Source organism: Chiloscyllium plagiosum, chromosome 3 (genome assembly GCF_004010195.1).
Source record: "Chiloscyllium plagiosum isolate BGI_BamShark_2017 chromosome 3, ASM401019v2, whole genome shotgun sequence".
NCBI classification, from domain to species: Eukaryota; Metazoa; Chordata; class Chondrichthyes; order Orectolobiformes; family Hemiscylliidae; genus Chiloscyllium; species Chiloscyllium plagiosum.
This window is the reverse complement of record NC_057712.1, coordinates 66,330,557-66,354,650: the sequence shown is the minus strand read 5'-3', so window position 1 is coordinate 66,354,650 and position 24,094 is coordinate 66,330,557. Positions and strand designations below refer to the sequence as shown.

The 24,094-nt window shown below is 39.6% G+C and overlaps 1 protein-coding gene across 10 annotated transcripts in view; it reads right to left on the bottom strand.

The window, feature by feature from the left end:
- ptprk (protein tyrosine phosphatase receptor type K) overlaps positions 1–24,094 on the bottom strand; it is a 588,682-nt gene that overhangs the window by 414,243 nt on the left and 150,345 nt on the right. The window lies entirely within an intron of this gene.

The following is a 24,094-nucleotide window of genomic DNA, read 5'->3' as shown; positions in this document are numbered from 1 at the left end:
AATGCAGGCTTATAGGCACATTAGTACACAGAAACATCAAGGTATCTAGCTTAATGAAAATAAATCTTAGATGAAAGGAAAATAAACATTTTGTAACCATCTGGATGTTCCCATTGGTGTCAACTTGATGTAGCATCAACATGGTAACACTCCTGCTTAGGCATTACAACAGATAATTTTGGCTCACTGTCCATTGATGCGAGATCTTTACACGTGCTTAGAATATTAAACTAAGATTCCATTTAGCACACATTTGTTTGCATAAAATTAAAGATCATAATGGAAAGAAATCAAATGCAAAGTAAAAAGAGATCTGATGTGAAAACATCAGAAATTTACTTTAGTATTGTCACATAACTGCTGGTTTATTGTGTTACTTGCACACTTGGTGCCAGGAGCCAGTTTCCAGCTGTACAACAAGAGAGAACCTGACAGAGAAACACAGAGGTGTGCCAAGAATTTGCTTAATTCAAACTGGAAGAATTAACTAAGAGGCAAATTTGTGGATCAAATACTTGTCAGGTTGATGTTGCAGTCAGTTCACCAAACTTGAGGTTATATTATGAAAAGTTACAATCCGAATAAGTAGATGCACCTACTAGGAAAGGTGCCAAACCTGACTTTCTCTTGCGACATAAGGCAGGATAAGTGAGTGAAGTGTTAATGGAGGAGCACTCTGGGAACAGTGATCATAATTCTACTAGTTTTAATATAGTTATGGAAAATGATTGATCTTGTATAGAAGTTAAAATTCTTAATTGGAGTAATGCAAATTTTGTTGGTACGAGACAGAAATATTCAAAAGTTGATTGAGTAGACTGTTTGCAGGAAAAGGGACAACAGACAAGTGGAAGGCTTTCAGAAGTGAGATAATGATTTGAGGAGCCTTATGTTCCTGTTACAGTGAAAAGGTAAGGCGCAAGGGAACAACAGATGAAAAAAGATTTGGGAGGGTCTGGTCAAGAATAATAAGTTACATATTAGGTATAAGCAACTGGGATCTAATCAATCTCTTGACAAGTACAAGGGCATTAAGAGCGAAATTAGGAGGACAAAAAAGGGATATGAGGTAGCTTTGGCAGATAAGGTTAAGGATAATCCAAAGAGATTAGACAAGTACATTAAGAGCAACATAGGAACTAGAGAGACATAGGAACTAGAGAGACATAGGGTTCTTCAATGATTAACAAGGTCGTCTATGTGTGGAACTGCAGGAAATGGGAGAGAAAGTAAAAGATTATTTCACATCAGTTTTTACCATGGAGAATGAAATGGAGGTTAGGGAACTCAGAAATTAATACCGATGTTTTGAAAACAGTCCATATTACAGAAGAGGGAGTGGAGGTCTTGGAAAAAAACCTCTAGGACATGATCAAGTTCCTCCCAGGATGTTGTGGGAAGTTAGGGAAGAAATTGTGAGGCACCTGGCAGAGAAACTTGTATCATCTACAAGCATCAGGTTAGGTGCCAGAGGACTGGAAGTTGGCAAATGTTGTGCCTTTATTTAAGAAAGGGTGTAAGGAGAAGCCTGGGAACTACAGACGCACAAGTTTGATATCAGTGAGGGGTAGGTTGTTGGAGATAATTCTGAGAGATAGGATTTACATGGATTTGGAGAGGCAAGGTCTGGTTAGAGATAGTCAGCATGGCTTTGTGTATGAGAACTCGTGTCTCACAAACTTGATTTTGTTTGAGGATAGAACCAAAAAGATTTAGGAGGGCAGACATGTAGATGTTGACTACATTGACTTTAGAAAAACCTGCTGAACAGTATTAGTAAAGTTAGATCACATGGGATTCAGAGAGAGGTTGCCACTTGGATACAAAATTGACAGTTGGATAATAAAGGACGGTAGAGAAGGGTTGTTTTTCAGACTGGAGGCCTGTGACCAGCGGTATTACACAGATCGGTGCTGGGTCCACTTTTGTTTGTAATTTACATAAATGATTTGGTTGCGAATGTCGGAAATATGGTTACTAAGTTTTCAGCTGACACTAAAATTGGTCTACAGTCCACAGGGAAGGTGGTTATCTATGATTACAAAGGGATCTTGAGCAATTATGTCAGTGGACTGGGGATTAGAGGATGGAGTGCAATTTGGATAAATATGAGGTATTGCATTTTGGTAAAACAAACAAATGGTAAGACTTGTACAGTTAATGGTAGAGCCCTGGGTAGTGTTGTCGAACAAAAAGAAGTAGAGGTTTAGGTACATAGTTCTTTGAACGTTGCATCACAGGTAGACAGAGTGGTTAATGCTTTGCTTTTAACATGCTCGCCTTCATTACTCAGACCATTGAATATAGGAGTTGGGACGTCATGTTGAGATGACACAGAACATTGGTGAGGTCACTTTTGAGGTAGTGTATAGTTCTGATTGCCCTGTTATAGGAAGGACGTTATTGAAACAGTTCAGAAAAGATTTACCAGGATGTTGCCAGGACTGGAGGATCTGAGTGAAAAGCAGAGGCAGGGACTTTTTCACCGGAATGTGGCAGGTTGAGAGGTGACCTTATAGAGGCTTTTAAAATCATGAGAGGCATAGATAAGGTGAATAGCAAAGACCTTTTCCCTAGGGTGGGGGAGTTCACAACTCAGGAGCATATTTTTAGGGCGAGAGAAGAAAGATTTATAAAGAACTTGAGAGGCAACCTTTTCACAGAGATACAAAGTTACAAATCACACAACACCAGGTTATAGTCCAAGAGGTTTAATTGGAAACACTAGCTTTTGGAGTGCTGCTCCTTCATCAGGTGGTTGTGACAGAGAGAGTGGTTTGTACATGTAATGAACTGCCAGAGGAAGTGGTAATTGCGGGTACAGTTACAACATTTAAAAGACATAGGATAGGTATATGAATAAGAAAGATTTAAAAAGATTTGGGACAAACACAGGAAAGTAGGACTAGTTTAGCTTGGGATCTTGTTCGGCATGGACGAGTTGGATACAAGGGTCTGCTTCTGTGCTGTATGACTATGACTCTGAAATATTGTCTGCCATTGAGTACACTCCTTTGTATTTGTTTACAATTCTCTAGGGCTCTTAATGCCATGAAGTGTGAATACTCAGTTGCTATGATGACAATGGTTTAAACAATAAATGATTAAAAAAAACTTGGAAAAATTGTCCTCCAATTCCCCCAATAAGTATCAACTTTGTTGTGGACTTTAGTTAAATTTGCTACATTATTTACTTCATATGAACATAGGTCACATATTTAAATAAAAATGGTATAATATTTATAATTGGAATATAAAAGTTATATTCCCTTCCACTTAGTTGCACTAACCCATGCAGACGGAAATAAAATTGGTTAGATATGCAAACAAAATTGGCTAAGATCATCATCTGCCTGTTCAAAACGACAAGTTTATTAGAAAATAGTGCCATTAATGTCTGAACAATGCTCCAATATTAGAATCCACAGGACGGAAACAGACCCCTGGTGCTGACAAACACCATCACACATCTTTTCATTCAATCTTATTAACATAAGCTTCATTCCATTGTCGTGTGTGCATGTATCAAGATTTCATTTAAGAGGATTAAAGCTACTTGCCTTAACTTCGACCTACGCCAAAAACATATCATGCTGGTAAAAAACGGTTTGCCTGTTAAATTATGAAGAGGAGCTTATGTTCGAAGCGTCGACACTCCTGCTCCTCGGATGCTGCCTGACCAGCTGTGCTTTTCCAGCACCACAATTTTTGAAGCAAGCTTGGGAGTTGTATAACATGCATCAGAACCAAATATGATACAAGAATCTAATTCAAACTTTCTCATGCAACTGAGAAATCTATAGTGCACCCAGCTCAACAGTACCCAACAGTTATTGGCTTGTCAGCATTACTCAGTTTATTTCATTTTACATTTCAGCACACAAGGGGGAACAAAAGCAAATGAAAAATCAACAATAGGTGCCCAGATATATAACTTGATCCACTGACTGCTCCATTTCATTTTCTGTACATTGGACCATGTTTTATTCTCAGGTGGTTTACGCAATACTCATTGATTACCATGCAAACGAACCATCTACAAATGCTTCTTGCAACAATATTAAAAATTACACAACACCAGGTTATAGTCCAACACTATATGTGGATGCACTAGCTTTTGGGCACTGCTCCTTCATCAGATGGTTGTGGAGTATAAGATCGTATTCCTTATAGCAAAAATGTAAAGTGTGATGCAACTGAAATGATATATTGAAAAAGACCTGGATTGTTTGTTAAGTATCTCATCTTTTAGAATGACCATGTTGGTTTTCAGTTCTTTCATAAATCAATCCCAGAACCTTTTTTTAAAGTTATATTCTCAAGTGAACTTTAACAATAGGTGCCAGGTCAGCTCAGATAATGTTTTGGAAGATGTGAGGTGCCCTGTGTGAGACTGTCTGCCTGTGAGAGTGGTGGGCCTGTGGAATTAATTGCCGCAGAGTGAAGTGGAGGCCGAGACGCTAAATGTCTTCAAGGCAGAGATTGATAAATTCTTGATGTCACAACGAATTAAGGGCTACGGGGAGAATGCGGGTAAGTGGAGTTGAAATGCCCAACAGCCATGATTGAATGGCGGAGTGGACTCAATGGGCCGAATGGCCTTACTTCCGTTCCTATGTCTAATGGTCTTATGGTCTGTGTTCCAATGTTCACACTGATTCTATTTCTAAAAAGGATTTACAGAATCTTACATGGATTCATGCAGTTTTGGCAAGTAAAATTCACCCCACAAACTTGTGTACGCATGTAGGGGAAGCTATGAGCGTCTGTGAGAGTGTATGTATGTGTGTTTGTGAGTGACAGGGTAAAAGGGTATAAGTCTGAGAGAGGGTGTGTGTGGGCATGAGTGTGTGTGGGCATGAGTGTGTGTGGGCATGAGTGTGTGTGTATGAAGAATGGGGAGAGGGAGAAAGTGAGAGAAAGTTTAGTGCAGTGGGGACACCTGTATTGTGAGATGAACCCAAGGTCTCGGTTGAAACCATCTTCATAGGTACCGAACTTGGCTATTAGCCACTGCTCGGTCACTTTTCGTTGTTATCTGTCCCGAAGTCTGCCTTGGAGGATGGTCACCTGAAGGTCCGAGGTCAAATGTCCCGGACTGCTGAAGTGTTCTCCAATTGGGAGGGAACACTCCTGGCTGGTGATTGTTGTGCAGTGTCCATTTATCCATTGTCATAGCCTCTGCTCGGTCTCACCAATGTGCCATGCCTCAGGCATCCTTGCCTGCAAAGTATGAGATAGACAACATTGGTCAAGTCACATGAGTGCCTGCCACGTACATGGTGGGAGGTGTCCCCACGTATACTGGTGGTATCCGTGTCGACACTCTGACACATCTTGCAGCGTCCGCTGTGACAGGGGTGTATGGGGTTGTCCTGAAAGCTGGGCAGTTTGCTGCAAACAATGATCTGTTTGAGGTTTGGTGGTTGTTTAAAGGCAAAAGGTGGCAGCGTGGGGAACGTCTTGGTGAGGTGCTCATCCTCATTGATAATGTGTTGCAGGCTGAGAAGATCATAGCGTAGGTTTTGGCCTCCATTGAAGCACTGGACAATGAAGGATTTCCTATTGGTTGCAGCTCCTGTCTGTCTCCTGAGGTGGTCATTCCGGTTTCTCCCTGTGGCACATCAGAACTAGCAGTCAATGAGTTGAGCATCGTACCCCGTTCTTATGAGGGCACCCTTGAGTACTTCCAAGTGCCCATCACACTCCTCCTCATCTGAACAGATCCTGTGTATGCAGAGGTCTTGTCTGTAGGGGATGGCTGTTTTAATACATTTTGGGTGGAAGCTGGAGAAGTATAGCATCGTGAGAATATCCATGGGTGTGCGGTAGAGTGAGGTGCTGAGGTGCCCATCCTTGATGGAGATGCGTGTGTTTGATGGTGGGGTGAAACTCGCTGTGTGTAGTTTTTTCAGTGACTCCTCACCATGGGTCCAGAGGAAGAAAATGTCATCAATATACCTAGTGTACAGTGTTGGTTGGAGGTCCTATGTAAAGAAGTCTTGTTCAAATCTGTGCATGAAAATATTGGGATGCAAATTTGCGACCCATGGCTGTTCTGTGTGTCTGCAACAATGACATTTTTACTGTGCACTGCTCAATTCTCTTTTATGGGAACGGAATAGTTTTTATTATTTCCAGTCATGGGGCATTTTGTTTCTTCACACCCACTTGTATATTTGGCCATGACAATTGTCAAAATTTCTTGGAAGGAAAAAGCACTTTGCCTGGTATGAGGAGGGGAAAGGATAAACAAGATAAAAAAGGGAGAAGCAAAGCAAAGCAAAGCCTACATGAAAGTTCAACAAGGAAAAAAAACCAAATAAATCAGGGTGTCAGAAAATGCAACAGTCAGATTTTGACAAGTGTATAAAAGACACTATTTCTACTGGTCAGTGAATTGAAAGTTGAAGGATACGAATTTAACAAGAAAAAAAGGGAGTATGGTGAAAAATGTATTAACTTTCCTCTTAACACAGAAGATTACAATATCAAACAATATCCAACTAACCCAGCAAAAGCACCAATGCAAGCAAAATGTTTTATACATTTCTTTTCAAAAGCAGAGCTAGATCAAAGTTTGCAAAATAAATTTGGGACAGAAAGGTCAAGTTGATAAAAATTTAAGCGAATTAACAGGTCCTTCAAGGAACTGATTCAATGGGCTGCTGCAAAATTCTACCATTAATGAAAAAGTTGCATAACGCCCAGAGGGCAGAAAGAAAGACATTCTAAATTCTCAACTTTAAACTATATTCCCTTGCTTAAATTTTCTTAAAATATGGACACACTGCTGGACTTCCAATACGGATGCCACTGATTCGAAGATACCAGTTAATCACCATTCTGCAAAGTTCCGACCAGTAGTAACCAGACAACAAAAGCTTACTTCAGCTTTCTGGAATGTAACACTTACTTCTCTGTATGAACATCTCTGCAGGCCAACATGAAGGGCTAGGCAATAAAGCGTCCACCTCAGCCATTTTTGAACAAAGGAAACCATCAAAGTCCATTGTGTTCCAAGCTGAGGCCAATAATTCCACAGCCTTCTGTCTCAAACCACAGTGGCTTCTGGTGGAATCATAGCAAGCAGTTCCAAACATACCTAAATGCCTGATTCTGATCTGAATATCTTACAAAAGTCCAGCTTCTGGAAACAAACTGTGTTTCGACTGCAAAATGAACCAAAATCCCAGTTTACATACTACACCTTCAACAGCAATTCAACTGCACCAGTGTTTCTTTGAAAGTGATTAGAGAACAGACAACTGAAAGAACCTCAGCTGGACAGTGATTTAATCCCTAATTCACATGAACTAATCCTGAAAACATTATAATAATACTTGCAATTGCAATTTATTTTCCTTTTGCGAAGTGTGAATGTGTGTCATGATCTATCTCCAAATTTTGAAAGCAGTATTAAACTCTGTTTTGGTTTCCATTTGAAAGAGTTTGCTCAATTAAACTTGTTATGATTCCAGCTGATGTTATTTATTACTGGACAAGTCAGATCCCAGACTGAAACCTGGCTTGACAGATCCTATTTGCTTTTCTTTTGTTTGTAATAAAGTGGTTCTCCTGTTGAATCATAAGCACACAATGCTGCAGATTATGCTTTTACAATAAAACATACATTTACCAACACAAGAAATGAAGCTAACATAGAATAAACTTGACTATCTACTCAGAATACAAATGAAAATATTTTTAAATGTAAACATAAAAGTATAATCCCTTTAATCTGAAAAAACTCCTTTATATATTGAAAAGAAAATCATTAGTTCTCATCTAGTACCTGAAACATATCCAGCAAAGCATCCAAAAAAACACAATCCACAGTACTCACATCTCAGAAGGTTTACAGCATTCATGACTTCACATATAGACTGGGATCACCAACAGATTCTTCCTGGAGCCATCACACACCTGAATCTAAATGTACTTGGCTTCAAGAAGCCTCTTCACGGTTCTATCACATTTCTAGTCTGGAATTAATGCAACTCTTTACTTGAAGCTAATCTATTTTAACTATATCCTTCCAGTCTAGGAAACCTGATGAGTAAAGCCATCTTCATAGAAGGGCTTCATGGACTGCCCAAACTTCAAGTAAATTTAAGAAACAAGTCTCCATCTCGCTATTTATAGAATCATACAGCAAGCAATCAGACCCTTTGGTCCAACCAGTCCATGCCGAACATAATCCCAAACTAAACCAATCCCACCTGCCAGCCTTGGCCCATATCCCTGCAAACCTTTCCTATTCGTGTACTTAACCAAATGTCTATTAAATATTGCAATTGGATCCACATCCACTACTTCCTCAGGAAATTCATTTCACATGCAAACCACCGTGCGTAAAATATTTGCCCCTCGTCTTTTTTTAAATCCCTCTCCTCTCATCTAAAAAAAAAGTGACCCCTTTTCAATCCCTATCCTTGGCAAAACTGCCATTAACTCTATCTGCATTCATTATTTTATAAGCCTCTGCAAGTTTGCCTCTCAACCTCCTAAGTTCCAGTGAAAAAAAGTCTCAGCCTTTCTTTATAACTCAAACCTTCCACACACAGCAACATCCTGGGAAATCTCTTCTGAACTCTCTCCAGCTGAAAACGTAACTGAGTGACCAGAACTGAACACAATATTCCAAAAGATGCTTATGAATGTTTCCCTGAAGCTAAAGCAAATTTCTCATGATCTTCTAACCTGGAACTTGTTTATCTTTATTCAGTTGTGAAATTCTACCAATGTACACAAAAACTCATTCATTCTAAAGCTAGGCCTCAAAGTCTGTTTTAAAAGGAATCACCATAGCTGGAGAAATGCTTAAGCACTGAACATTAATTTCAGATATTCAGAACATCCACATGTTACCAATTCAAAAACCAAAAACCCAAGCTTACAATATACACCTATTTTCAAAAAGAGAAAAAAAAAATTTATAAGAGACCCCCATTATGAACATGAAAGGACAACACCACAAACACTTCATTTCATCTTTCTCACTTGGCCATGATACTGGCAAATGCTACCAAAAAAAAGTTTTGCCCACATACCTCTTAACACTCCACTCCCAACAGGATCATACAGTGATATTGATTTTTAATATTTAATCACAAATGGGGTAAACATCATAAATGGAAGACAGAATGGCTCCAGTGGATGCAGAAAAAAATGACTGCTTGTGCTAAGGCAGCAAATGTTTTTCATTAGCCCTTGGGCCTAGGGGCAGCACAGTGGCTAGCACTACTGACTCTCAGGGACCTGGGTTCAATTCCAGCTGTAGGTCAATGTTTGGAGTTTGCACATTCGCCCAGTGTCTGCTCTGGTTTCCTCCCACAGCCCAAAGGTGTGCAGGTTAGGTGGATTGGCCATGTTAAATTTCCCATAATATCCAGGGATGTGCAGGCTAGATGGATTATCCTTGAGAACTGTAGGGTTACTGGAATGAGGTGGGGGACTGGGTCTGGGTCAGATGCTCTTCAGAGGATCAGTGTGGACTCAATGGGACGAATGACCTGTTTCCATGCTGTAGGGATCCTCTAATCATTCTATTTTCCACTTGAGATACCAATGCCCTGTAGATGACCATTCTTCAGGTGCCTGGCCAACAACTGAGAACAAGCTACGTACAAAGAGGTCCACTCATGCAACAGTTCTCATTTTTACAGAAAATACCAACAAATGACCAGAGACAGTATCCTTTAAAAAAAGTGTTTGCAGAAGATGACTCAAGTGTGATATTACAACTGGCAAATCGAGCACCAAAATTGAATCAAGATCTTCCTCCCATCATTGTTCAGTTTCATATCAGCAGAGTTAACTGGACCAAGCAGGGAGACAGCAGACATTTCTCCAGTCTTCATAGATAACTGATCATACTTTAAACAAAAGTACACAGGAAGCCCCAATTCTGCATTCACATATACCACACAACCAAAGACGGCTAATATCAAAGTATAGAATTACTCAACAGCTTGAGAATTATTATCTCCAGTTACCAAGAAAAACAACCAAACCTCAGGAAGGAATTACTTCAAGTGAAATCAAACTACAATTTCAGGAAGAATCCAGTGCAATTTTTTCCTCTCAAGGTTCTTGGTGTCATCTTCAAACAATGTCGCAATTTTAATATTTTTGGTTCTCGTCTAGAAAGTCAGTTGAAGCGTATAACTTCAGCCAATCTTCATACAGTTTTATATAAGGAATTAATCACACGATTACAGATTACAACACGTACATTTTAACCCAAGATGTTTCAGCCTGTGTTTGTTAATAGGGGAAGAACCGAATTACCAGTTAATACCCAATATCTGCCTATAATTAAACACAATCAACATACAATTAACATTCCCCGAACAAAATACAATTCTGAATATTCAATTTCAGACAGTTTGAAAACATTGTAATATTCTTTTCACAAACAACCTTTAGATGATATTAATCTCTAATTAATTTCTTTATAACAAGTCTTCTGTAGTTTTCCCTTAACCCTTGTATATTTAAATATTTCTTCAAATATCTCCAAGATTTTGCTATTCTTACATTAACTGGGAGGTCATTCCAAGCATTGATCATAGATAAAGAATGTTACATCAATTTAAAATTCTTCATTTACTGTTCTACTGCTTTGCCTTTCTATCCTCTTTATTTTATTATGAAATAATGTTTAGATTTGCCTTTTTTCACTTTTATCCATGTGCTATGAAAAATAATTGCAACTGAGATCTAACTTGAAAACTATAAGATCTCGTCACTTCTGCTTAATTGTTTTGACAGTGTAGTTCAGCAGGATCTGTTAGTAAATATCTGCATTGATTAGACTAGTTTAGCGGTGAATCTCCACCCTAACTGGCTGGATCTTTCAATTCATATTCCTTTACATTTCCTCCCATTTTGAAGCTGTTTTCCATGTTTTGTACATTTCTGTTCCTTTCTCAACTGTAAGATTCCCAGCAATTTCCAGAAAGCTTTAAAGCAAACAAATCTTTTAAAATTAATCCACGTTAGCAATGAGGACAGCATGCCTGGAATGTTTATTTGTTATGATTAAGAGTGAATAGATGAACAATTATCCTAAAGTATAAAGGTCACAAGTAGAATCATAGAAGCCCTACTGTGAGGAAACAGGCCATTCGGCCCAACAAGTCCACAATGACCCTCCAAAGAGTAATCCACCCAGACCCATTACCCCTAATTAGTCAGGGGTAAATGTAGAGTAATGTACCTCGCCTACACATCCCTGAACACTATGGGCAATTTAGCATGGCCAATTCACCTAACCTACACATCTTTGGATTGTGGTGGAAACCGGAGCACCTAATGAGCCTTTCTTTATATACTGTTAGACAGGAACTCGAACTTGCCTTTTGATTTATATATTAATTCCAGATTATGTTCACCACAGTATTTTGAAAAATTAAACACACATTCCCGAACAAATACTTTTCCTCAGCTGGATTGGCAAACCAGGCCATTAACCCAGCTGCACCTGGATAACAGATTGTAAGGCTCTATGGAGCATCATACTGAACATCAAATATCACAGTGAAATAAAGGAATATTGTAGTCAGAGCTACTGGAGAAAATGCACTAAACTGAACACACTTCCACTTCAACTACCCTTCAATATTTCAGAAATCAAAAGCAAATATCTGATTTACATTTCTTGACCTTATATAAGCTTAATTTGACAACTGTTAGAGGTGATTTTTACAGCACTTTCTTTCCCCTCCGTAGTACTTCAAAAGACAATCTGCCACAGTTAGTGCTCATCAAATACACAGCAACGTTCCAATAGGTTTGTTTCTAATTTATCAATTGAACTCCCAGTTTTATTAAATTTCTGGCACATCTCAAACCATTCAGAAATACTGTTGAGGGGAAGTAACTCCATTCCAGATTAAATTTGCAATGAGGGAAAGGGTTACAGAATACTGCTCTCAGACAAAGCACTGGGGAAATTAGGTTTGCTGCATTAATCTCAATTGATCATGCTGTCAACTACTTTCACAAATCTACACTTGTTTTCAATATATGAAGACAAATTTATAGCTTGTTAGGTCTTTTGTTTTAACGGAGAGGAAGAGCTAAATGCTTACCAATGAATTACATTTCTATGTAGAGTATGGTAAAAGCCCTTCAGACGGTATTATCAGGTTGTTTATGATATTTCTGGTGTTGGCAATCTTGCAAGTTTTTTTTTAAGGAAGAAAGGTCCAGACACTCCAAAGAAGCCCACATAAGCTTAGTAATTGAAGGCAATGAGAAATTTACTGGTTTAGCTTAATGCTGCAAAGTTCAAGGTTTGGGCTGAGTAAGCGGAAATTACCTGATGTAGGATTTAGGGCTCTGCCAACAGTCTAAGAACTTGAGCCTCAAAATGAGGTAACAGCAAAAGCTGTTTGGATTCCTGCTCTCACATGCTAAATCAAATGCATACAAATTGTTTTAGCACACCAAAGTAAAATCAAATACCATGCATAAGCAAAATAACCTAATTTAAAACATACCTCACCATTAGATCTGCCCTAGTCAACTTGAACCATATAAAGTCCCAAGTTTGAGCGGTAATCTGTGGAGAGCAAGTCAAATTGCATTGGGACACAAGGGCCACTTTCTTCTTTGGTTCGATTCCATGACTTGCACTGTTAACTCTGGTTTAACGATTCATGGAGATTCAATCAAGTAGCGCTTAACTACTGTTCACACATATTATTGATTTATCTCAAAGGTTGGCTCCTTGTATGATTAATTACATCAAATTGGCTGGGTGATAGAAAAGCGAGAGTTAACAGACTATAGAACAATACAAAACAGGAACAGGCCCTTCAGCCTACCACTGTAGCTCGAACCATGACACCAGTCTAAACTAACCCCATCTGCCTGCACATGGACCATACCCCGCTATTTTCTGTCTGTTTTTCTGTCTGTTCATGTATCTGTCTAAATGCCTCTTAAACATTGTTATTGTATCTTCTTCCACCACCTCCCCTGACAGAGTGTTCCAGGCACCTATCACCCTCAGTTCAAAAAAAATTCTTCATCACATATCGTCTTTAAACTTTCTCCCTCTAACCTTAAATCTATGCCCCTAGTATTTGACATTTCAACCCTGAGAAAAAAAACTGACTATTCACACTATCCATGCCTCTCAATTTTATATGCTTCTATCAGATCACCCATCAGCCTCCAATGTTCTTGTGAAAACAATTCATTTTGTCCAACCTCTCCTTATAGCTAATATGCTCCAATGCAGGTAGCATCCTAGTAAACCTCTTCTGCACCGTTTCCAAAGCCTCCACATCCTTCCTATAGTGTTGCGACCAGGACCGCATAGAAAACTCCATGTGTGGCCTAACTAAAGTTTTACACAGCTGTAACATGACTTTCCAAATTCATACTCAAGGTCACAACCAATGAAGGCCATTTATATTGCTACACACAGGGAGTTACGGACTTGTACGCCAGGATCCCTCTGTATATCAATGCTCCTCAGGGCCCTGCTATTTCTTGTATACTTTCCTCCCGTATTTAACTTACAAGAATACACCAACTCACCTGTCCAGATTAAAGTCCATCTAACACTTCTCTGGCCAAATTTACAGCTGGTCTGCATTCTTTGCCAACGTCATCTGCAAACTTACTAATCAGACCACTTACATTTTCATCCAAATCATCATGTTCAGTGCGGATTCTTACAGAACACGACGTGTCATAGACCTCAGGTCAGAAAAATGCGTCTCCACAGTTATCCTGTCTTCTATAGTCAAGCCAATTTTGTATCCAACAGATCAACTCACTATGTGACTTAATCTTCTGGACCAGCCTACCATAAGGGAACTTACCTAATGCTTTAATAAACTCAATGGGGAAATTGCTGGGGCTAGCTGAAGGCTTGTTCTGAAGCTTCCCAGGGGTCCTTGTTTATCCTGTACATATAAAAATTATCTAGATCCTGGTGAGGATGACAACTTCAGTCCTTGAGGATGGCACAAAATATGGAAGAAATGTAAACTAGAGGACAACGTATAAACTTTAAAAAGATAAGGTGGTGAAGTAGGCCGAGAAGCAGCAGATGAAGCTCACTGCAAAGTAGTGAGAGATAATGCATTTTGTTACACAGAACATGAAGGAATAGCATAAAAGATACCCATCTAAAATGGTGTGGTGGTGAAGAGAGACCAGGGTATACATGCTCATAATTCATTACAGGAGGCAATTGTTAATAAAGGATACATATTCTAGGCTAGCACTCTTGTGGGTTCAGAAGGCCCAATTTCAAGTCCCACCTGCTCCAGAGATACATCACAGCAAGTATGAAGTAAATTACAAGTATCTCCAACAGTATAGAATTCAGGGGCACAGAACACTACAGCAGGGAAGTTGCGATGAACTTCTATAGGACACTGGTTAGATCTCAGCTGGAGTTTTGTGCATAGTTCTAGATGTCACACATTGAGTGGTCCAGGTTTGGTTTGCATTGCCTGGAAATACAGTGGTCAGTTCAAATGAAGTATTCGGTAAGGCATTGGATGACTATTTGAATAGAAATAACATGCAGTCTATTTTGGCACGAAATCAAATGTTCAGAGAGCTGGTTCAGGCACAATGGGCCAAATGGCCTTCCTCAACACCAACAAGTCTAATTCTATGATTTGTACTCTTTTGTGACACTCCACATGAGGCTTCCATTCAAATGACTTACTGAAGCTTGTCTGAGTATCAAGAAATTGGGAATGCTCCTGCATGCAACCATCCGACGAATTATTCAATAACAAACCCAAAACTGGGGGCTTCCTCATGCGGTACTGTCAAACCCCACACCTCTAGTATGGAGCCACTTCTGAATACCAATCCCCACAATCACCTGCATCTACACAAGGTCCAGAAAAATTATTTTCTCAGCAACAACAATTAAAAACTAAAAACTAACAAATCAATGCTGAGAAAGCAAAGAGGAGAATAGTGTAGTTAAGGCCAGAAAATCCAAAGATCTGGCAGGAAAAAAAGTGAGGAAGAAAACAGAGGTTGGAAGAGTGAAGACTTGCTTGGTGAGGCAGTCAAAATGGAAAAGACAATGAAGACAGATGCCAGAGGCCAGAATGAATTAGTGAAAGCAATGCACAAGCATGCAGACTAACGAGAGGTTAAGAAAGGGCCTGGCTGGAAACATGAAGTGAGCAGGGAGGTTGGGGGTTAAAAAAAAGACTGTATGCGAGCATCCCATGAATAAAAATTTTGGAATTCCTCCAACAAAATTTTAACTGTTAACCCCAATCTGTGCTACCTTAAACAGTTTGGAGAGCTTAAAGTTAACTATTATAGAAAGGATATAAACTGAATAACTGATTCAAAACATCTATTACTTATGGGTATATAAAGTTTGGCACAAAAATTAAAACAAATAGGCATCATCAATAGTCAATCTCCCACTGTAATCATTTGAGCAATCAAGATTAAGTCTAGATTTAGTACAAGCAGGTTATAAAACAGTGGAATAACTGGGCCAAGGTTGGGGAAGTAGTAAAAAGGGGATAGAGTTTGGGATCAACAAGACAGAAGGGCAAAAACAAGGAGATCAAAGGACAACCGTAAAACAATGAGCTGAGGCAATTATTTTTCATAGCACAATGGTAAGAGTGATGGGAACAAGACAGAGTGAAGAAAACCGGAGAGAGCAATAAATTGGACAAAGAATCGGGAGGAGAAAATATATGAAAGCAGAGAGAAAGGAACAAACATGAATATAGAAGATTGTGTGTGTTAAACATATTTTAATTTTTTTTGAGGGGGTAGCCAATAGTATTCCCATTTAAGACCTATTTGTTGAGCCTTCTTAACAAGTTAAGTTTGTGCACTAATATCGAAAGCTGGCAATAAGTCAATTTTAGTTCTGCTGGGGACAGTATTTCACTTCAGTCAGATAGGTGGCTATATAATCTATCTTGGCAAGAAAGGTGAATGCAAGCTTTGTTTCTGAGCCACAGTTCAAAGTGGAGAGTTGCTTTCCACTCTGTGTGCACAAGTTTATAATGTTTTCATTAACCTCATCCACACATTTCTTAGCTTTACTCCAAAATCGTGAGGTTGTTTCAACTTAAACTCAGATGAGACAAGAAAATGGCTTTTGCAGATAATCATGACTTACAAGGTCTGCAGTTTTCCCTCTCTCCAAAAGAACCAAAGCAGAAGTTTAAATGTCGCACAGGAGCTGATAGGTTAGGCCTTACAATACATTTACAGCACCAACAAAACCTTGAGACTATTCACCCTATTTCATATAGGCAATTGAAGAATGCACTCCTAGTATTAAACTGAACTTTAAAATATTGAAAACGTTTTGCTTCTTTCACCAACTCAAAATGCAATCATTTGTAATGTTAAATTTACTGCAAGGAACACAATTACTGCTCCATTCTCCACCCACCTCCTCCAATTTACCTTAAGGCAACACAAACCTCCAATTAATATAGGCATTGTTTTGCTCCCCCCAGTGCTGCATTTAAATTAGGTATATGTAAGTTTCAATCAACAGCTCACAAGGTAACAACTGGAGCACCATGTTCTGTACATTTTAGTCGAAAGTCTGCCTTCAACTGTAACTAGCAATTAGACCAAAATCACATCTTAGTTCTGAATATAGAACCATACAATTATCTGCTGTACTCTAATTGTCCATTTTCCAGCAACAATATCTGTCATTAAGATTTGAAGATCTGGTTACCTGACTGGTAGAATTCCTACTCTCCAACCAGAAGTGAACCAAATCAGTCACTATTTCTAAACTAAAAGAAATATCTTTTCTGACTTTATCTAACCAGTCATAAATTACAACATCTATCACTGTGACCATTGTCCTCTGTGCATTCTTCATTGCTCAATCATATTATTCTGAGACCTCATCTCTGCTTTCCCTCCTCTGCGCATTCAATGATGGACCATACTCTGCCAGTTCCCCTCCACCTCACTGACTGCAGCAGTTCAAGGTGGTACCTCAACAACACCATCTCAAAGGCAATTGGTGATTGACAATAAATGCTAGCCTAGTCAGTGGTACCTACATACTGTGAACAACTTTTAAAAAAAGAGAAAATAAAGAACGGCAGTAGGATTCTTAATGTCTTCTCTACCCTTTAATCCACTTGAAGAGTTTGTTTAGAACTATAATTTATCTCAATATGGATGGGAATTGGCAGGGATGTGGCTGGGGAGAATCGCAGCAAGATTATGTGCAACTAGTGATAAAAAAGATATAGCTCAAATTCTCCAAGTTCAAGTATGAAAAAGTGAAGACAACATTTTCTGTTAACACACACTGTGCAGGAACAAAGCGGGTTTTAGTCTGATCCACGTGTGATGTCCAATTTTATGTTCCATTGTCTTCGATGACTAAAATCAGACACAAGTTTAGCATGTTCCTATCGGGCGTCTATCTTGCATTTAAAATCATAGAATCACTACAGCGCAGGAAGACGCCATTTGGCCCATTGAGTCTGCAGAGGGCATCCCACCCAAACCCAGTCCCCAATCTATTCCATAACTCTGCATTAACAATGGCTAACATACCTACCCTGCACATCCATGGACAAATTTAGCATGGCTAATCAACCTAACCTGCACATCTTTGGATTGTGGGAGGAAACCCACACAGACACAGGAAAACATGCAAACTCCACACAGACAGTCACGCAAGTCTGGAATCAAATCCAGATCCCTGGTCCTGTGAGGCAGCAGTGCTGACGACTGAGCCACTGTGCCACCCCTCTGAAGTAATTTAGGTCTTGCATGTTCATGGCATTTCACCAACATCGATGCTAGTACAAGGCAGTTTTATTGATTGACCATCTTTTCCCAGCAATCTGAAATGTTGAAACTCTCTACACGTAACAAGCAGGAAACTCCATGCACCCAAATAGAAAGACTCATTTCAGTTACTGTCTCAACACTCCAGACATGTAGTAAATGAAAGCAACAGTAATCATAATTCAAAAGAGTTCTTCAAACATGAAATGCTTACTAAAAAGTGCAAGTACAAGAGATAAAAGTTACTTTTGAGGATTATGAAGGAGATCAAACTTACTAATTTGACAGACATCAATGATAAAGGCTAGCAGAAGACAGTCAAATAAATTTATATTATTGTTTTCTCTGGGCAGATTAAATTGTACCATTCCTCAGTTACTGGGGATAAAAGCAACAAGGGGCAAGGTGCCAATATCTTTAATCTTAGTTATTCATGAGATTTGGGTAACGAAACAAATAAAGGTCTTTGAAATACAAGGTCTCATATTGCAAATAAATGACAATGTCGCTTATTACATTCTCCTTCCAATTTCCTGGTAAAGAAATCAGATTATCAGTGGAGAATAGGAAAGAGAACTAGTTTAGCTGGTTAGACAAATAACAAGCTTTGAAGGTGCTTCACTGGACCCTAAACGTTAACTCTCGACAGACGCTGCCGGTCCTGTTGAGTTTTCCCAACAATTTCTGTTGTTGGTGATGTAGCTGGCTCCTTTGATTCCAAACTACTCAAAAGCTGATTTATTAAGACTCACTTTTTGATTTCTTGAGGTGTTTTGCTGGCACCCAAGAGGATGTCTCAGTTGAAAACACAAATTGCTGAGAAAATCGCTGCTGCTTTTGTTTCAGATTTCGAACATCTGCTGTTGTTTTTATTTTGTTTAGGATGTCTTAATATTTGGTGAACTCATTCCTTACCCAAACATCTTGAAGGTATATAACTGGATACAATTTATTTTCATTTTAGAAGCTGACTGGGGGTACTTGCAGCCTTCTGATTACAACACAAACTTCAAAGTAGTTTGTAAAGACAGTCAAAAGAGTATAATGTATGCACACAGATTGATGGCAAGGAAACTTGAATAGAAAAATGCTTAACATTGTGCACATATCTCATTGACAAGAGGATGGGAATTCTTTTAATTCTCTAGCTCAATGGAAATGAGGCATGATTACCCTCCAGCACCATCTTGGCAGCTGCTGAAAATCCCTTTTCATTTATGACTTGTGCTGGAGAAAAATCACTCCTGTCCGCAACTTCACTTCTGCCTTCAGGTTTTGATTTTTAATAAGATAGTAGAATCTACCTCTTCTTGAGAAAAGGCATTTTCAATATTCATAAATTTAACCTTTAAGACAAGCTGCCGAAAGCAACCATCTTTGAAAAATTCATTGGTATCAAATGGATAGATCGACATCCACTACTGAACATCCTAAACAGTGCGTCATCCAAATCTTCCAATTATAAAAATTAAGCTTTATATCAGAGAGGGGACCATTCACATACAGTTATTTTATACAATTGAGGGAATCTAATTTGTAAATTGGAATGTCTGTGTTTGAGTCTGAGCCCTGGTTAAAGGCTTGGAAGGGCATGAATCAGCACTGCACTTGCACAGTGTGCAATGTGAGGATGCAACTGTATGAGCTGTTGCACAGTATGAAAGCTTGGCCATACGGAGGAGCTTCTGGGTGAGCAGGCTCCCCAGTGTAGCTGGGGCACGGACAGAAGACAGGGAGCAGCCATTGTTGGGTCAGAGTGAGAGAGAGAGAGCTGGGATTATGCCAGTGAATAGATGCTGGAACATAGCCTAGCCAACCAAATGTGACAGTGTCAAAAGTAGTGAGTGAGTGGCTGGACAGTAAACAATAGTCAAGATATTCTGAGATTAATCACTTTGGCTTGACAACTACTTGCAGGTAGAAGCTGCAATAGAGCATAGCTGTGCTGGAGGAACTATCAAATAAATAGTAGCAACCAGATTTCTGAAGAAGATAAACAGAACATCTTCTGGGGAAACACAAAGTTGAAGGAGTTTGTGACTCACTGCTACAAGTAAAATCTGGATGGTCTGTCAAAATAATTCACAAGATATAGCTGTAACTATCCTTGAAGGTACCATTAACAGTTATGTTTAAATTAATTTCTGGGATGTGGATGTCACTGGTTGGGCCAGCATTTAACTGCGACACTAAATTGCCCTGGAGATGATGAGATAGCTTCCTTCTTTAACTGTTGCAGTCCTTGGAGTTCTGGAACACCTACACAATGCTATTAAGAAGGATGTTCCAGGATTTTAACCTCACGACAGAGAAGGAACAACGATAAGGCAGAAGGAATTGTAGTTAGTGATATGCCCATGTACCTGGTGCATCTAACCATCCAGGTAATAGAGTCATAGAGAATGACAGCATGGAAGTAGACCCTTCGGTCCAACTCACCCTGCCGACCAGATATCCTAAACTGATCTAATCCCATTTCCAAGCACTTGGCCCATATCCCTATAAACTTTTCCTATTCGTTTACCCATCCAGAAGCCTTTTAAATGTTGTAGCTGTACCAGCTTCCACCAATTCCTCTGGCAGCTTATTCCACATACACACACCACGCTTGCACAAAATGGTTACCCTTTAGATCCCTTTTAAATCTTTCCCTTCTCACTTCAAACCTACACCCATCCTGGAAAAGACCTTGTCTATTTATCCTATCTATGCCCCTCATTATTTTATAAACTTCTATAAGGTCACTCCTCGGGCTCCAACACTCCAGGGAAAACTGCCCCAGCCTATTCAGCCTCTCCCTTTTGCTCAAACCGTCCAACCCTCGCAACATCCTTATTAAATCTTCCCTGAACCCTTTCAAGTTCCACAACATCTTTCTGATAGGAGGGAGGCCAGAGTGCACATAATATTCCAAAAGTGGCCTAACCAATGTCCCGTACAGCCACACGACCTCCCAACTCCTATACTCTATGCTCTACCCAACAAAGGAAAGCAGACCAAACACCTCCTTCACTATCCGATCTACCGGAGACTCCACTTTCAACGAACTATGCACCTGCACTGCAAGATCTCTTTGTTCAGCAAAAGTCCTCAGGACCTTACCATTAACTGTATAAGCCCCACTCTGATTTGCCTTTCCAAAATGCAGCACCTCACATTTATCTAGATTCTCTCTACCTGGTCTTGATGAGTTACTGAAATGCATTTTATAGATGCTGTGTATGTGAATTGAAAGGGAAGAATATTGAAAGAAATGGATAACATGCCAATCAAGTGGGCTCCTTGTTTCTGGATGGTGTCAAACTTCTTGATTGTTGTTGGAACTGTGCCCTCAGCAAATGGGGAATATTCCATCACACTCCTGACTTATGCCTTGATGGTAGGCAGGCCTTGGGAAGACACGTGATAATGTACGCACTGCAGAATTCAAAGGCTGAGCTGTTCTTGTAGCCACAGTATGGTCTAGTTCAATTTCTATGGTAACCCCAAAGATGTTGATAATTGAGGAGTCAGAAATAGTGACACAACTGAATGTCAAACAGATGATGGTTAGATTTTCTCTTGTTGGAGATGGGCATTTCCCAGCATGTGTGCGCCATTAAAATTACTTGCCCCTTATTGGTCCAAGCCTGGATGTTGTCCAAGTTTTGTCATACATGGTCTTGGACTGCTACAGTATTCGAGTAATGCTAAATATTGTGCCATCATCACAATATTGTGAACCTGCCAACTTTCGGCTTTATGATGAAGCGATGGTAAATAATTAAGAAGCTCAAGATGGTTGGACTTGGAACACTAACCTGAGGAAAGCCTGCAGTGATATCCATGGACTAAGATGACAGATTCACAACAACTATTTTTTGTGTCCCACTTAAAAAGCTGTCAATCTCAGTTCACTCTAGTTTTGCTAGGGCTTCGTGATGCCAGACTCAGTCAAGAGTTGCTTTGACATCAAGGTAAGACTCCTGAATTTCCCCTTTGGAGTACAGCTCTCCTGTCCATGTTTGGACCACGGCTGCGACGAAGTTAAGAGCCGAGTGGGCATTTCATAAGTATAACCAAGAATCAGAGAGCAGGTTGTTCCTGTGAAAGTGTTGCCTGATAACACTGCTGATGACCTCTTCCATCAGTTTGCGGGATCTAGAGTAGACTTATAGGACGGTAAATAGCCAGGTATGACTTGCTTTTTGTGGAACAGACAAACCTAGGCAATTTTACACATTGTCATGAAAATACTAATTTCATATTTGTACTGCAACAGCCTGGCCAGGGACATGGTTAATTCTGGAGCACTCCTCTTCAGGGCACAACATTCAATAAGGTCATGAGTCATCTGACTGGAGTGTCAAAATCACATTCCTGCCTCCACTGGTTAAAATTTCACACTCTTGTTCAACAAGAATCTATCTACCGCTGTCTCATGATCTGCTGACAGAATAAATTTTACCTCATCTGTTTTAGTTCAGTGACTGCTCCTTTTTAAAGGGTTAGCTCTGGATTCTCTGACAGAAAGTTCCCAAGAGTCATCCATGTTTCAATCTTGTAAACAACTATCCTATCCAACCTTTCTCATGAACACAACCAGCTCATTCCTGGCATTAGTTTGCTACACTTTCTCAGAACTGCTTCCAATAAATTTACATCTTTCCTTAAAAAAGGTGACCAACACTCTTCACAGAACTCACCAGTACCCTGCATAACTGAAGCCTTACCCTCTCCAGTTTTGTATTCAGTTCCACTCACAATAAATTATAATATCCCATTAGCTTCCCTAATTAATTGCTTTATCTGCATACTAACCTCCGGTGATCCATGCATTAGGACATCCAAATCCCTCCGCATGTCGTTGCTCTACATTCTCTCATCATTTAGATGGATGTGCTAATGTTTTTAATTCTTCCTACCAAAATGGACAATTTCATATTCCCCCGATATACTATTTTGATTTGTATATTGCTGCATTCTGCAAATTAAGCAAACAGTACCGCCAAAACCTAAACTCCAAAGAAGCCTTCTACCAGTCTTGTCACATGACATTATTAGTAAAAACTGAGAATTACATTCAATCAAAGCTGGATGAGACTTCAGCACTTTCACTCCAGCCAGGAGATGCTTCTGTGTGCGGATTGCTCTGTGTGAAGAATTTGTTGCTTACATCCCACTCAGATTAATTTCTTTTTCCAGGTTTAGCTTTTTTTTCCCCCATTTATAGCATGAGTATAAGGTCACTACTGCTATGGACAAGTTGAGTGAATGGGCAGATACATGGCAGATGAAATATAATGTGGATAAACATGATGCTCTCCGTTTTGGTCACAAAAACAAGTTGGCAAGGTATTATCTGAATGGCAATAGATTGGGAAAGGGCAAGTGCAACAACACCGGGGAGTCCTTGCATACCAATCGCTGAAAGCAAACATGCAGGTAGAGCAGGTGGTAAAGGCAGCAAATGGTTTTTCCCCTTTATGATGAGACCAAATCTGGAGTACTATATTTTCATCTCCTGATCAGAGGATAGATGTTCTAACTATGGAACGGGGTGTAACAAAGATTTACCAGACTGAGTCCTGCAATGGCTGGACTGACAAGAAACTGGGTTGGTTAGGACATTTACTTGAGTTTAGGAGAATGAGGGGGGGCAACCATACAGATCTATCAAATCCTAAATGGACTGAACAGCGTAAATGCAGGAAGGATATTCCCAATGGTCAGGGAGTCCAGAATGAGGAATTACAGTCTCCTTAGATATGGAGTAGGCCACTTAGAACTGAGCTGAGGTGAAATTTCTTCACCCAGAGTGGTGAGCCTATGCTCACAATGTGATTCAGGCCCAAACAATGAATGCTTTCAAGAAGTTATTAGATGTAGTCTTAGAGCAGAAGGGACCAAAGGGTTTGGGAGAAAGCAGGAACAGACGGAGTTGGATGATCAGCCATGATCATATGGAACAGTGCAGCAGGCTCAAAAAGCTGAACGGCCTATTTCTGTTCTCATTTTCTATGTTTCACATCCTCCTAGGAGGTTGAAAAACTCAATATTCTCTGGAATTTTCCTCCTAATTGGGTCCTCCAAGACTGAAGATCCTGACAGCTCCTTTGTCTGCAAACTCTAAAGCGGGAATGTCTTCCTTTTGTTTATGTCATTAAACTGGACACACTACCTAAGGAGCAATCTAACAATGCAATGTACAGTTCGATCACAGTGACCTCCACTGTGCTTTCTACTAGGTTCACTAGACAATTATTTGTTGATTTGTACTGTGCTTTGATTGAACATTTTCGAAACAAATGCA